Below are 11,740 nucleotides of genomic sequence, written 5' to 3' on the forward strand. Positions count from 1 at the left end.
AAGCCCTGCGTCAGGCTCTGTGCTGACAGCTCAGAGTCTGGAGCCCATTTCTGATTCTGTGTCTCCCCCTCTCTCTGCACCTCCCATGATCATGCTTTATATCTTTCTGTCTCTCAATGATAAACAGACATTTAAAAAAACTTAAAAACAAATCGTGTCCATTTTCTTCCCCCAGACAGATTGAAGCTGCTTCTGAAACGGTCCAAAATCTTTCACCTTTTCAAATTTGACACAGTTTTATGGACCTTTACAATACATTCTTTTGGTTTCTAATCCATTTCTCTAGCTTTATTTCTTACGTGAGCTGCTTTGTTGCTTTGTGTGATTTTATCATAAGCAACTACCAATCCTCTATGGAGGTATTACCCATTTTAGATCAATATGACGTAACAGTTCCCATACTATTAACATGAAAAGCGCCAAGAAAAAAAAAAAGTGCTTCTTGCTTTTCTGAACAAAGGGCTACTATCACCGGCTACAAGTCTCAGGCTTCCTCAAACACTGGCTTCTTTTATCTTTGGATGGCCATTGAGATGTCTGAGGAGAGGACTTGGGAGGCCTCTGAATCCAAACACAGAGGCATAATTTAGAATAAGTCTATTAGCACTCATGGTTCTTTTTCCACAGAAAAGAACCTTCTTCCCAACCGAAGGCTTTCAGTGAACTAGAAGTGTATTTACATTTGAAAATGAGGGCCCCTGAAAAGTCGAATATTGACTCTGGACATTTATAACGAGAATCCAAGGTGACGACACTAATACCTTTGACCCTGTAACCTTGCTAATCTACTACAGATTCATCGCTAGCAGCACCAGCCAACACAAAATTTTCATTGACAAAGCTGCGCCTGGTCTGGCAGAGCAGTAACCGGTGAGCCAGAGGCTGGAGAACACAGTTACCTTTTTCTTTAACACTGCGAAATTCGCCAGAGCCGAGTCAGCAGTTCTAGCGCAAGTGTTAATAGGCAGCGATTTGACAAGCTTTAAGTTGTCCATATTCTTAGACCCTTTCACTTCATTGCTGAGATCAGCACACACAAAAAATCTTATTCACAGGGAAGGAAAACCCTAAAAATATAATGCACTGTGGTGTTTATTCCTATTCCATTTATGAGAGGCAACACACACATCCACACAGGAAAACCCTACAGAAGTTCCCTACAGACTTCAAACAATGTGGGAATATCATCAATGGGGTTTTATTCGGTTATTAACAAGATATTTACAAAACAATTCATTATGACTTAGGAAACTGTTTACAATGCAATTTCAATGGAAAAGAGATTATAAAATGTTGCTGTGTAAAAATTCACACTAAAAAAACTATTAAAGCAATAAGGGTGAAAGAATCATGTGATTTTCCCATAAAGTTTCTCATGTTCTTTTACAATAAAACATATTGCTTTACTAGTAACAATTTAATTTTTTCTAAAGTTGATTCATTTATTTTTGAGAGAGAGAGAGAGAGACAGAGAGAGAGAGAGAGAGAGAGAGACCAAGTGGGAGAGAGGCAGAGAGAACCCCAAGCAGGCGCCACGATGCCAGCCCAGAGCCCAACGAGGGCTCCTACTTACAAATGGTGTGATCGTGACCTGAGCCCAAATCAAAGGTCAGATGCTTAACCAATGGAGCCACCCAAGTGCCTCCTAACAAATAATTTTAAAAGAACATTTAGTAGAATTGATATGACCATGGAAAGTGTTTATGTTTAACATTACATAAACATGTGGAGAATAAAGAGGATTACTCATGATCTCAGATACATAAAAGAGGGAGAAGGAGTGGGGAAGGGACAATAAGAAGACTTAAAATAAATAAAAGAAGAGTTGGTATAGCCAAAAATTGAAGGTAATTTTCTATCCTTTCTACTTTTCTCTTGGCCAATATTTTAAATCAATGAGAATTTACTCTAAGAAATCAGTACTTTTAAAACAATAAAACCTGAGAAGCATTTTCTTCAGTTTTGACTCCCTGATCACTACATAAAATGTCCTACTGGTAGATCAAGAAGACCTTTTAAAGAGAGCTCAAAGAACACATTCTTTTTAAATCCATTTAAAAGTGAATACCTTCCAGAGGCACGTGGCTGGCTTAGTGGGTAGAGCCTCTTGACCTCGGGAGTCATGGCTGCAAGCACCACGTTGGATGCAGAGATTACTTTTCTAAAAAAGAAGTGGATGCTGTCTTTTCTTCTGTACTTTTGTCTACCCCTTAAGCCACAATTCCCTACTTGTTCTTCGAATCTCAGTTGAGATCTCTATATAATGCTAAGACCTCTGTTGACCCTCTGTCCCCCATCACTAGTAAATTCTTTTCAGGCATCATTTCCCTTTTTGAAACAAAAGATGAACCAAAATAGTAAGCAAAATGTCCACTTTTGAGTCCAGAATGTGTGTCAAGAGCTGATGAGTAAACTTATGTAAATTCCAATCCTGACGAGAAATTAGGGCATATGCCTTAACTCTACTGTTCTTGGGAAAGAGAAAAGAAATGGCTCTTTCATAAGTACCAGTACTCTGTTCCCCACATTCCTTCTAATGAATTTCTGGAATGGGAGTATACAGCAGACAGAATAATGACACTTCCCCCACCCCAGTTTCCACATCTTGCTCCCCAGAACACGTAAATATATTGTCACACGGAAAAGGGGAATGAAGGTTACAGATGGAATTAAGGTGGCTAATCAGTTGACTCTGAAATAGATTATCCTGTGGGCGCCTGGGTGGCTCAGTTGGTTAAGTGTCCAACTTCAACTCAGGTCATAATCTTACAGTTCATGGGTTCGAGCCCTGCCTTGGGCTCTGTGCTGACAGCATGGAGCCTGAACCTACTTCAGATTCTGTGTCTCTCTTGCTCTCTGCCCTTCCCCCACTCACACTCTCTCTCTCAAAAATAAACAAACATTTTAAAAAATAGATTATTCTGGATTATCGAGGTGGGCCCAATGTAATCATATGTTTTTAAAAATGAAAGAGGGACGGTGGCCAAAGAAGGCCTTGGGTCTCAAGACCAGGTACCATGCTGTGTGGTCTGGGTGCAGAGCCACCTTAAGGGCCAAGAACCCTGGGTTTGGCACAGCTAATTCCCCAGTCACTGGCAGTCCCCTGAGGCTCTCCAAGTACCTCTGTGGATGTCCGAGACACATGGGCAGGGTGACCACTGCAGTGGGTGTGGCTGGGCCCAACAAGATGATGAACCAAATCCTACTGGTGTTCCTGGTTTGTGGTTCCATCAATCCCATTCCCAACATGCAGCTGGGCCTGTTTGAGGTGGCCAAAGACTGCTTACACCAAACAAACAGGTCAGTTGGGGGACCAGGTCCAGTGGAAGAACCGGTGAGGGGACTGGGCCTCCTTGGGCTTTGCTGACAGTTATCATCATCGCCATTACTAACACTGCTCAGTTTAGTGAACTCACAGCATAACTGGTGCCACACATTTCCTCCATCATATTTGAGAGCTAACACCCCTCAGCCCCGTGACATGTGCACAAGTCATACCCCTGGCCATAAACTTGAACGCTTCTCAGGGTCCGAGACCCACTGCCATCTCATGTTGCCCGTGAACGCTAAAAAGACATCAGGCACTTTATGGGACACTTGCCTGGCTCAGTCGGTAAAGCCAGGATGATCTCGGGATTGTGAGTTTGAGCCCCACACCGGGTGTAGAGATTACTAAAAAAAAAATGTTAAAAAAAAAAAAAAAGAAAGATGCTCGGCAGTTTATAGAAACTGTGTCTCAGGATATTGTTTCTGGTATTCCCAGGAAGTATTTAACCACACGGCCAGATGAATGGGTAGCATGTGCCTTTATGAACTCTTACTACTTTTGGGGTGCCTGGCTGGCTCAGTCTGTTAGACACCCGACTTCAGCTCAGGTCAAGATCTCGAGGTCTCTGAGTTCGAGCCTCACGTCAGGCTCTGTGCTGACAGCTCAGAGCCTGGAGCCTGCTTCGGATTCTGTGTCTCCCTCTCTCTCTGTCCCTCCCCTGCTCATCACTGTCTCTCTTGCTCTCAAAAATAAATAAAACATAAAAAAACGTTTTGAAGAACTTTTACTGCTCTTCAGTGGGAAAGCAGACATGCTGTGAAGGGAATTTTGACATGATCTCCTTTGAAAGAAGAGATGCTAGACAACTACAAATTAACAATCTTGCATTCAGAGCATTTCCAGTACAGATGGCATGGCTTTGCTAGAAATATTTCATCAGCTGGGAATAGTTAATCTAGAACTGCTTCATCTTTTTGACTTTCCATTTCATTATTAAGAGAATAAGATGGTATTTGAAATCTGAAAAAAATAATAGAAGTGGGACAGGCTGGCAGAGGAGGAAGTCAGAGTGATGAGATGTGAGGACTGAGCCCACAACTGGTGGCTTTGAAGACGGAGGAAGGGAGTCATGAGACAGAGAATACGGGCAGCTTCTAGAGTCTGGAAGAGATAAGGAGGCCGGTTTTCCCCTTGAGCCTCCAGAAAGGAATGAAACCTTAAAGACACCTTGCTGTTGGCCCAGGGAGGTCACGTTTGATTTCCGACCTATGGAACTGTAAGATAATAAGGCTGTGTTGCTTTCAACCAATACATTTGTGATAAATCATTACCGCAGCAATAGAAAACTCTCAGAGCCTATAAAGCTACAGAATGAAAGCAGAGAACAAACATAGGCTCTTTCACTTTCAATTAAAGTTAAAAAAAAAAGTGCTTTAAATATCTCAAAATCGACCCAATATCAAACTCAACGATTGAAGATAAAATCTTCTGCTTTGGATCTTTTACGGTAGGGTGAAGGCAGGAGACCGTCAATTTTCCAGCCCTGATTTCTATGCAATCTAGTACTTTTTTTTTAATTGCAGTATATTATGTTGTTATTTTATAATAGTGATACATATTCAGCTTTAAACATTCAAAAATTATGGAAAGATGTGATTTTGAAAGTCCAAATGTCTGTAACTTTACACACCCATTCCTTTCCCTGCTCAGGATCTAATGAATGACCTCATGTATTTTTCTTTTCTTTTTCTCCCCCAGGTTTCTTTAGTTCTTTTTTTTTTTTTAGCATTTATTTTTTAGTATATAGCCAAATTAGTTAGCATATAGTGCAACAGTGATTTCAGGAGTAGATTCCTTAATGCCCCTTACCCATTTATATGCTAAATCAGTTAGCATATAGCATATAGATATGGTCCAACCCTGACAGGGGGCTCGAACCCATGAACCGTGAGTTCATGACCTGAGCCGAAGTCAAGACGCTTAACTGACTGAGCCACCCAGGCATTCGCTGGAGCGGATATTTAGGTTGTGGTATCTGTTTCACACACTGTAGGATGTTTGTTGGCATCCCTGACCTCATCCTACCAGATACCAGGAGCAGTCCCCTCCCAGTTGTGACAACCAAAAATGTCTCCAGACATTGCCAAGTATCTTCTGGGTGCCCCAGTTGAGAGTCGCTGCTCTGGAATGATGGTTAGCCTATTTCAGAATGAAGTAAATTTTGTTTCCTTATCAGTAAGGTATAGTTATCTATAGGGTCAAGCACTGCTAACTGGCCCCCTGCTGGGGGCGCTGCAAAAGGGATGGATGTCCTGGTCTGGCTGGACTCCAAGCTTCCATCCTCTTTTAAGATATAGGACTCCTTTTAAAAGCACCAGAAAAAGTTCTTGCCTCAGACTTGCTAATATTGAAACTCGAGAAAAGATAGTACAACTTTATGAATATTATTTCTGTACTACCGTATTAGCTAAGGGAATCAAAGCTTCATCTGGACATTATTTCAAATGCAGGACTCTCAAGTGACTTCTGCAAAGGGTCTAAAGCGTCATATCATGGGCACAGCAGATACAACTCTTGTGTAATCATTTCACAACCTAAGAAAAGCCATAGATTAAAAAAAAAAAAAGATAAGAAGCACTTCCCATTGTGGGAGTGATCTAATAAACACTGGTAAGTGTAAACACTTGACAGCTGCAAATAAAATAAAATAAATTAATTCTACTTTCATGTTGAAAATGCAAACTTATCTGCATCTAGTTTCCAAATGTTTGGTGTCCTACATAGCTTTTTTTAAAAATGTTTTATTGTTTTTATTTTATTTAATTTTTTAATGTTTTTAATTTATTTTTGAGAGAGATAGACAGCACGAGCAGGGGAGGGTCAGAGAGAGAGGGAGACACAGAATCTGAAGCAGGCTCCGGGCTCTGAGCTAGCTGTCAGCACAGAGCCCAACACGGGGCTCGAAACCACAAACCGTGAGATCATGACCTGAGCTAAAGCTGGACGCTTAACCGACTGAGCCACCCAGGCACCCCTGTTGTTTTTATTTTTGAGAGAGAGAGAGACAGCACGAGCAGGGGAGGGTCAGAGATAGAGGGAGACACAGAATCCGAAGCAGGCGCCAGGCTCTGAGCTGTCAGGACAGAGCTTGACGCAGGGCTCAAACCCAGGAACCACGAGATCATGACCTGAGGCAAAGGCGGACACTTAAGTGACTGAACCACCTAGGAGCCCTGTCCTACATAGCTTTAAGGCCATAAATATTAACATATATCTATATATATCTATATATTAACATATATCTATATATCTATATATCCCACGCCTGTTATACCACATCTCACTGAGCTGGTCAGATTTTAAGCTTCAGCAAATCAAAGTTTATTCAAAAGGACAATCACTGAACATTAACCAGATGGATGAGGGAATAAGGCAACACGTCCTATGAGGAGCTGTTCAAGGGACCAGGGACGTTTATTCTGGGGAGGACCCAGATGGCACATGGCCGCCACAGTTCTGTGGAAGGAGGACATGTATGTAAACCCAAACTGGAGAACTCTGCAGCAGCAGCCTTTCCACAATTACCATATTCCATCAGGGGAGGAATTTAAATGCAGGTCTTGGGACTCCTAGCAAAGATACTGAAAAAGGAACTCTTGCATTGGCTAAGGGTAGAAATGGGATGGACAGGCTAGGCTAGGTGGCCCTGAATCTGAGATTTAGGATCAGAAACCTGTAAGGGCCAGCCAGGTAACTCAGATGAGCTAAACAGGACATGTGCGATAAAGAATTAAAAAAAAAAAAAAAACCATGGTGGGGACAGTGGCAAACAAGCCCATCTGAAAAAGGACACTACCACCCTGTTCCAGCTGATTGCTGTCATGTAGGGTTGAGAGCTCCATGGAACTAGATTTTTTTTTCAAGAAAAGCTGGAAAACGATATTTGTATGTACAGTCTACTGACTCTGATTTTTAAAAGAATAGCAGTGAATTGAACATTTCAAAACCTTACAGAAGTCAAACAGAATACTTAGTCGTCTCTAGGAGAAACTGTAACCTCTCCCTTAAAGATTAAACACTCCCTGATTACTCCCAACCCCAAGGGGAGATACAGATCCCACAACTACTGTCATATTTTATCTACAGTTCGAATCACCCAACTTTCCCCACTTCAAGCTGAAATCAGACGCACTGGTCAATAAATAATTAACGGGGTCTGGGGCGCCTGGGTGGCTAAGTCTGTTAAGCGTTCAGCTTCTGCTCAGGTCATGATCTCACAGTTAGTGAGTTCAAGCCCTTCGTTGGGCTCTGTGTTGACAGCTCAGAGCCTGGAGCCTGTTTCGAATTCTGTGTCTCCCTCTCGTTCTGCCCCTCTCCGGCTCACACTCTGTCTGTCTCTCTCTCTCTCAAAAATAAATAAATATTAAAAAAATTATTAATGGAGTCTGGCAAATTAAGATAGCAGAGAGAGCCCATTGCAAGAGCAGAAGCTTCCCCTATACACAATGTAAAGGAGGAAGGACTTCTATTTCCTTCTAAACAGATGTATCTCCTCTTAGTAAGTCGCATGTCAAAATGAGGCAGGAAAGAGAAATAGGGTTGCCTCACTGGGGCAGTTAGTTGTCCCGTCCCTGAGAAGGTCATCCTTATCCCAGTACGTAAACAACTTTGAAACCCCTCCCTGGCCCTCTAAAATTTAGACAGTGATCAATCAGGGAAAGTTCAAGAGCCCCCCTCTCAGAGAGAATGCTTCACTAAGGGAAATGATCCTATTCAACTATGGTTCACAGCCCTCTCCAGAAATTCTGCTGCCACATATAGATTTTCAATTATCAACAGATCTTTGCACTCAGATATCTGCATACAGCCATATTCGGGACAAAGGCAAATCTGCTAACTTTCCTTTGAACTTTGTTTTCAGATTTAGACACTCTGTTTTGAACTTTACCCGATCACATTCAACTTCGAAAAGTAAATCAGCTATTATGGTAGCATTCTTTGACTCCACTCTAAGATGGCACATTTTATTGGTAACTCTTTGTTAAGATATCCCAATCTTCTGAGCAGATCAAAGTATTTTTATATATAATATACATAATTTATTGTAAAAAATAAAATAAGTGAGAAGAATGAAATGTATTGTAAAATTTTTGAAAACGAAGCACAGAAAATTCAAAGTAACGCACTACTGGCAAATAAGAATAGTAATAAAATCTTAGCTTACCCTTAAGAGCATAATCACTAGCTTATTTATTTTACAGGCTAAGAGGACCAGATGTAGCAATGTCATCCCCACCAAGAAGAAGGGAAGTTAGAGAGACAAACATTAAGGAACTTACCACTCTACCTCCCCAAACAGCTTCTGTCCACCTACAGCTACCATCGGCTACTGGGTCACCATTAAAAGCCTGGGGCTAGTCTCCTGCCCTTCTCTCCCTGGAATCCATCCATTCTTCACACGGCACCTCGAGCAACCTCTGATGACATACAAGTCTATTATGGCATGCTTCTGCTTTTGGCTTCCCGCTGTACCTGAATCCAGACAGTTTACCTTACCTTAAGAGACTCTGCATGACCTGGCCCCTGGCCCTCAGCATGACTCCTTCGTTCTCCTCCCTCACCTCTGCCAGCCACACTGTCCTCCAACTACATCTGGAATGCACTGAGCCTGTAGTCAGGGCTGTGTGGGTGTGGTTCCTTGCACCAGAACAATCTGTCAATGTTCTGGGAACTCATCTCGAGGCCATCCATCTCTCAGAAAAATCTCTCCTTAAAACTCAATCTAAGAAGCTGGGCCTCTCCCACCATCTCTCTCTCTCCCCCTCTCCCTCTCTCTCTCTCTTTCTCACCCCCACACACACACTCATCACAGTACTCTACCACAGCACTCTGTTTCCTTTACTTCAAAATGTCTAGTGGAATCTGAATTTTCCTTGCTCATCTCTCGATTCTAGAATGTGAACTCCATAAGAACAGAGACCGCATCTGTCTTATTCACTGTTCTATACTCACTGCCAGGCACATAGTAGGTGTTCTATAAATATTTCTTGAAGTCAAGGAAAGCATGCACAAACTTGTATGAGGAATCAACTAGCCATTTAATCCAATCAGTATTGATTTTTACAGTTGATTGTTTTCTTTCTCAACTAAGTTTCTTTCTTAAAAAACTACAAACCCATATATATTAGACTGTTTTGGTTAGTGTGTGGAGTCATACTTGTAACGTGGAGCAAAGTGACAGTGATAATAATAATAAGGACTTGGCTTCAAAGAGAGAGGCAGTAAGAATGAGAGGGAGTAAGAATCCGTGACCCGTCCCTTCAAAGCACAAAGATTCCTCAGAATTCTGGGACAATGCAATTTTAGAATTAGATGTTCCCCTAAAATTGCTCTTCACGCAATGGTTTTTCTTCAATGCTTCACTTTCATGTAAATTTCTCAATATCTCAAGAGGTCAGTCTAGCCAATTATCATGGATCTTGGGAAGAAGAAAAAAAGGGTCATTAGCCTTCAGATGAATTAAGACAAATAACTTGAGGATAACCTTTCTTTCCAGGAAATATCCATTTTATGGGGTGTCACGGAAAGAAATACAGATTCCTAAGCTCTGGGTGACATTCCCAAAGGTTCCACTCGTGGTGCTCAGGTACCTAGTTAGCACTTGTCTTAATGCTTTCTGATGAGAATCTCAAAAGGATGGTAAAAGCTAACTGGGTAGGGAAGGCAGATTCCTCACTACTGAAGTTCAAAGGGTGCAAGACATACAATGGAGAAGAAATGAGGAACCAGCTGTTCAGGGTTCTGTTTACAGGAAAGCCTTGGAATGCTGGGCAACCCCTTTGACACCTCAGAAAGGATTTCTCAACTGTAGAATGAATGGCTGAACCAGATTAATATCCTCACAACTCATGATGCCAGCATTGAGTACAAAGGGTCCAGTTCAACGAAGAGCATCTCCATGCCATCCATAGCAGCAGCCCTGGCTCAAATGTCCCGGGAAGGGAGAGAACCTTCATTGCCCACGTGCAATGAATGGAAGCTGGGAAATCCAAGAAGATAGGTTCTCACCAGCTTCTAGGGGGCCACCAGAATTCCCTCCATAAGGAAATCTGCCACATGCTGGCAGCTCACCAGTCCCTTATGGTAGCCAATACCTAATCCCCTGGTCTCTTGAGTTCAAGGGTAGCCCAAGATTTGGCCCTGAGCCTTTTGGATTGTCAACACTTTCCAGCTCCTACTTCCATACCAGTCTCTGAGTTCAGGATTTTCGCCTGGGTTAAAGGTAATTTGCACAAGACTGATTTGTGGGAACAAACCTGGGCTCGCGTGTCCTCCAAAAATGGTAAGGTCCCCTTTATGAGCCCCACACACCTCTCCCTCCTCCTGCCTGCCTCATCACCTCTGCAGCAACTGCAGGCACCAAAGACCTGAAAGAAAGACTGACCTTTTCGTTTTATGGAGCCAGAAACTTCTACCAGAAGCTCCGGAGTATGATGGAAGAAGAATGTTCGCCGCCTGGTTTTGTTTGACTTTTTCAAAGCTTCCCTTTGACCCCGAGTAGAGCCAGCGCGATCCTATCTGACCGGCAGGGGGTGGAGCTCTGGGAGGTGCGGAGCGTGTGAGCTCTGTTTTTATTATTCTAGTGGTTCAACAGTTACTCGGAACTGGGCTCCGGAAAACGGCACACGCCCCCAAAGAGAGGTGTCCGTTTTGTCCCAGCACAGGAGACCCGGAGATAAGAAGCCTCCCCGCGTTCCCTGGCTCCCTCTCGGCACCTTATTCCTAGGTTACGGTCGCCTCCTCCAGGGGGAAAAGGAGTGGGAGAGCTGGGCTCGAATTCCGTGACCCTCCCCGCAAAGATCCCAGATCCCAGCGCAGTGGCGAGGGGGAGAGAGACTGCGAGCCGGCCCCGGGCAGGACGCGGTGTGGTTCCCCCGCTTCCCCCGACGCCCGTGGCCGCTCCGGGATCCTCGGTCTCCAGCGCCAAGGCCGCGAGGGTCAGGCCCGAGCCCGGAGCGCACCGCGATCCCCGTCGTCCCGCAGCGCCCCGCGATCGCTCCTCACCTGGGCGCTGCGGTGAGCTGCTCGTCCGGACCAGGAGCCCCGTCCGCTCCTCGCCGCCAGCGCTGCGGGCCGCCGCCAGCCGCAGTCACCCGGGGCGCACGCGGCGGCAGGGTGGGCTGCGCCGGCTGGGCCCTCAGTCTGCCCCGGCGCGGTAGGGGGGTGGGGAGGGACGGGGCGGAGCGTGTGGCCGCCGGCCTCCAGCTGGCAGAGGCACGTGGGAAGCCAGCGCATCCGGGCGCAGCCAGCACCCTCTCCGGGGCCCCAGGGCCCGAATCTCGCACCCGCTGGATAACACGCCCCGGGGATGGACCCAGACGTGCCTAGGGGGGGTGCCTGTGCCCCCCAATTTCTGTTCTCAGACTCGATTCTGATCAGATCCGCTCGCGGCTTTACTCCGCTTCAAGCCAA

General features: G+C 44.4%; 1 protein-coding gene across 7 annotated transcripts in view; it reads right to left on the reverse strand.

Annotated features, from left to right (window-relative positions):
• Positions 1-11,496, reverse strand: part of PLA2G7 (phospholipase A2 group VII) — a 40,064-nt gene extending 28,568 nt beyond the window's left edge. For 2 of the 7 annotated variants that reach the window (XM_029945668.1, XM_029945666.1), the window contains exon 1: positions 11,333-11,496. The gene's annotated coding sequence lies outside the window, so the exon portion shown is untranslated. Of the gene's footprint in view, positions 1-8,607; positions 8,754-8,824; positions 8,972-10,712; positions 10,880-11,332 lie in introns of those variants that run through there. The other 5 variants (XM_029945667.1, XM_029945665.1, XM_029945669.1 and 2 more) reach the window with 4 other exon arrangements.
• Between the last annotated feature and the right edge of the window lie 244 nt (positions 11,497-11,740).

The sequence above is a fragment of the Suricata suricatta genome, chromosome 7, assembly GCF_006229205.1.
Source record: "Suricata suricatta isolate VVHF042 chromosome 7, meerkat_22Aug2017_6uvM2_HiC, whole genome shotgun sequence".
NCBI classification, from domain to species: Eukaryota; Metazoa; Chordata; class Mammalia; order Carnivora; family Herpestidae; genus Suricata; species Suricata suricatta.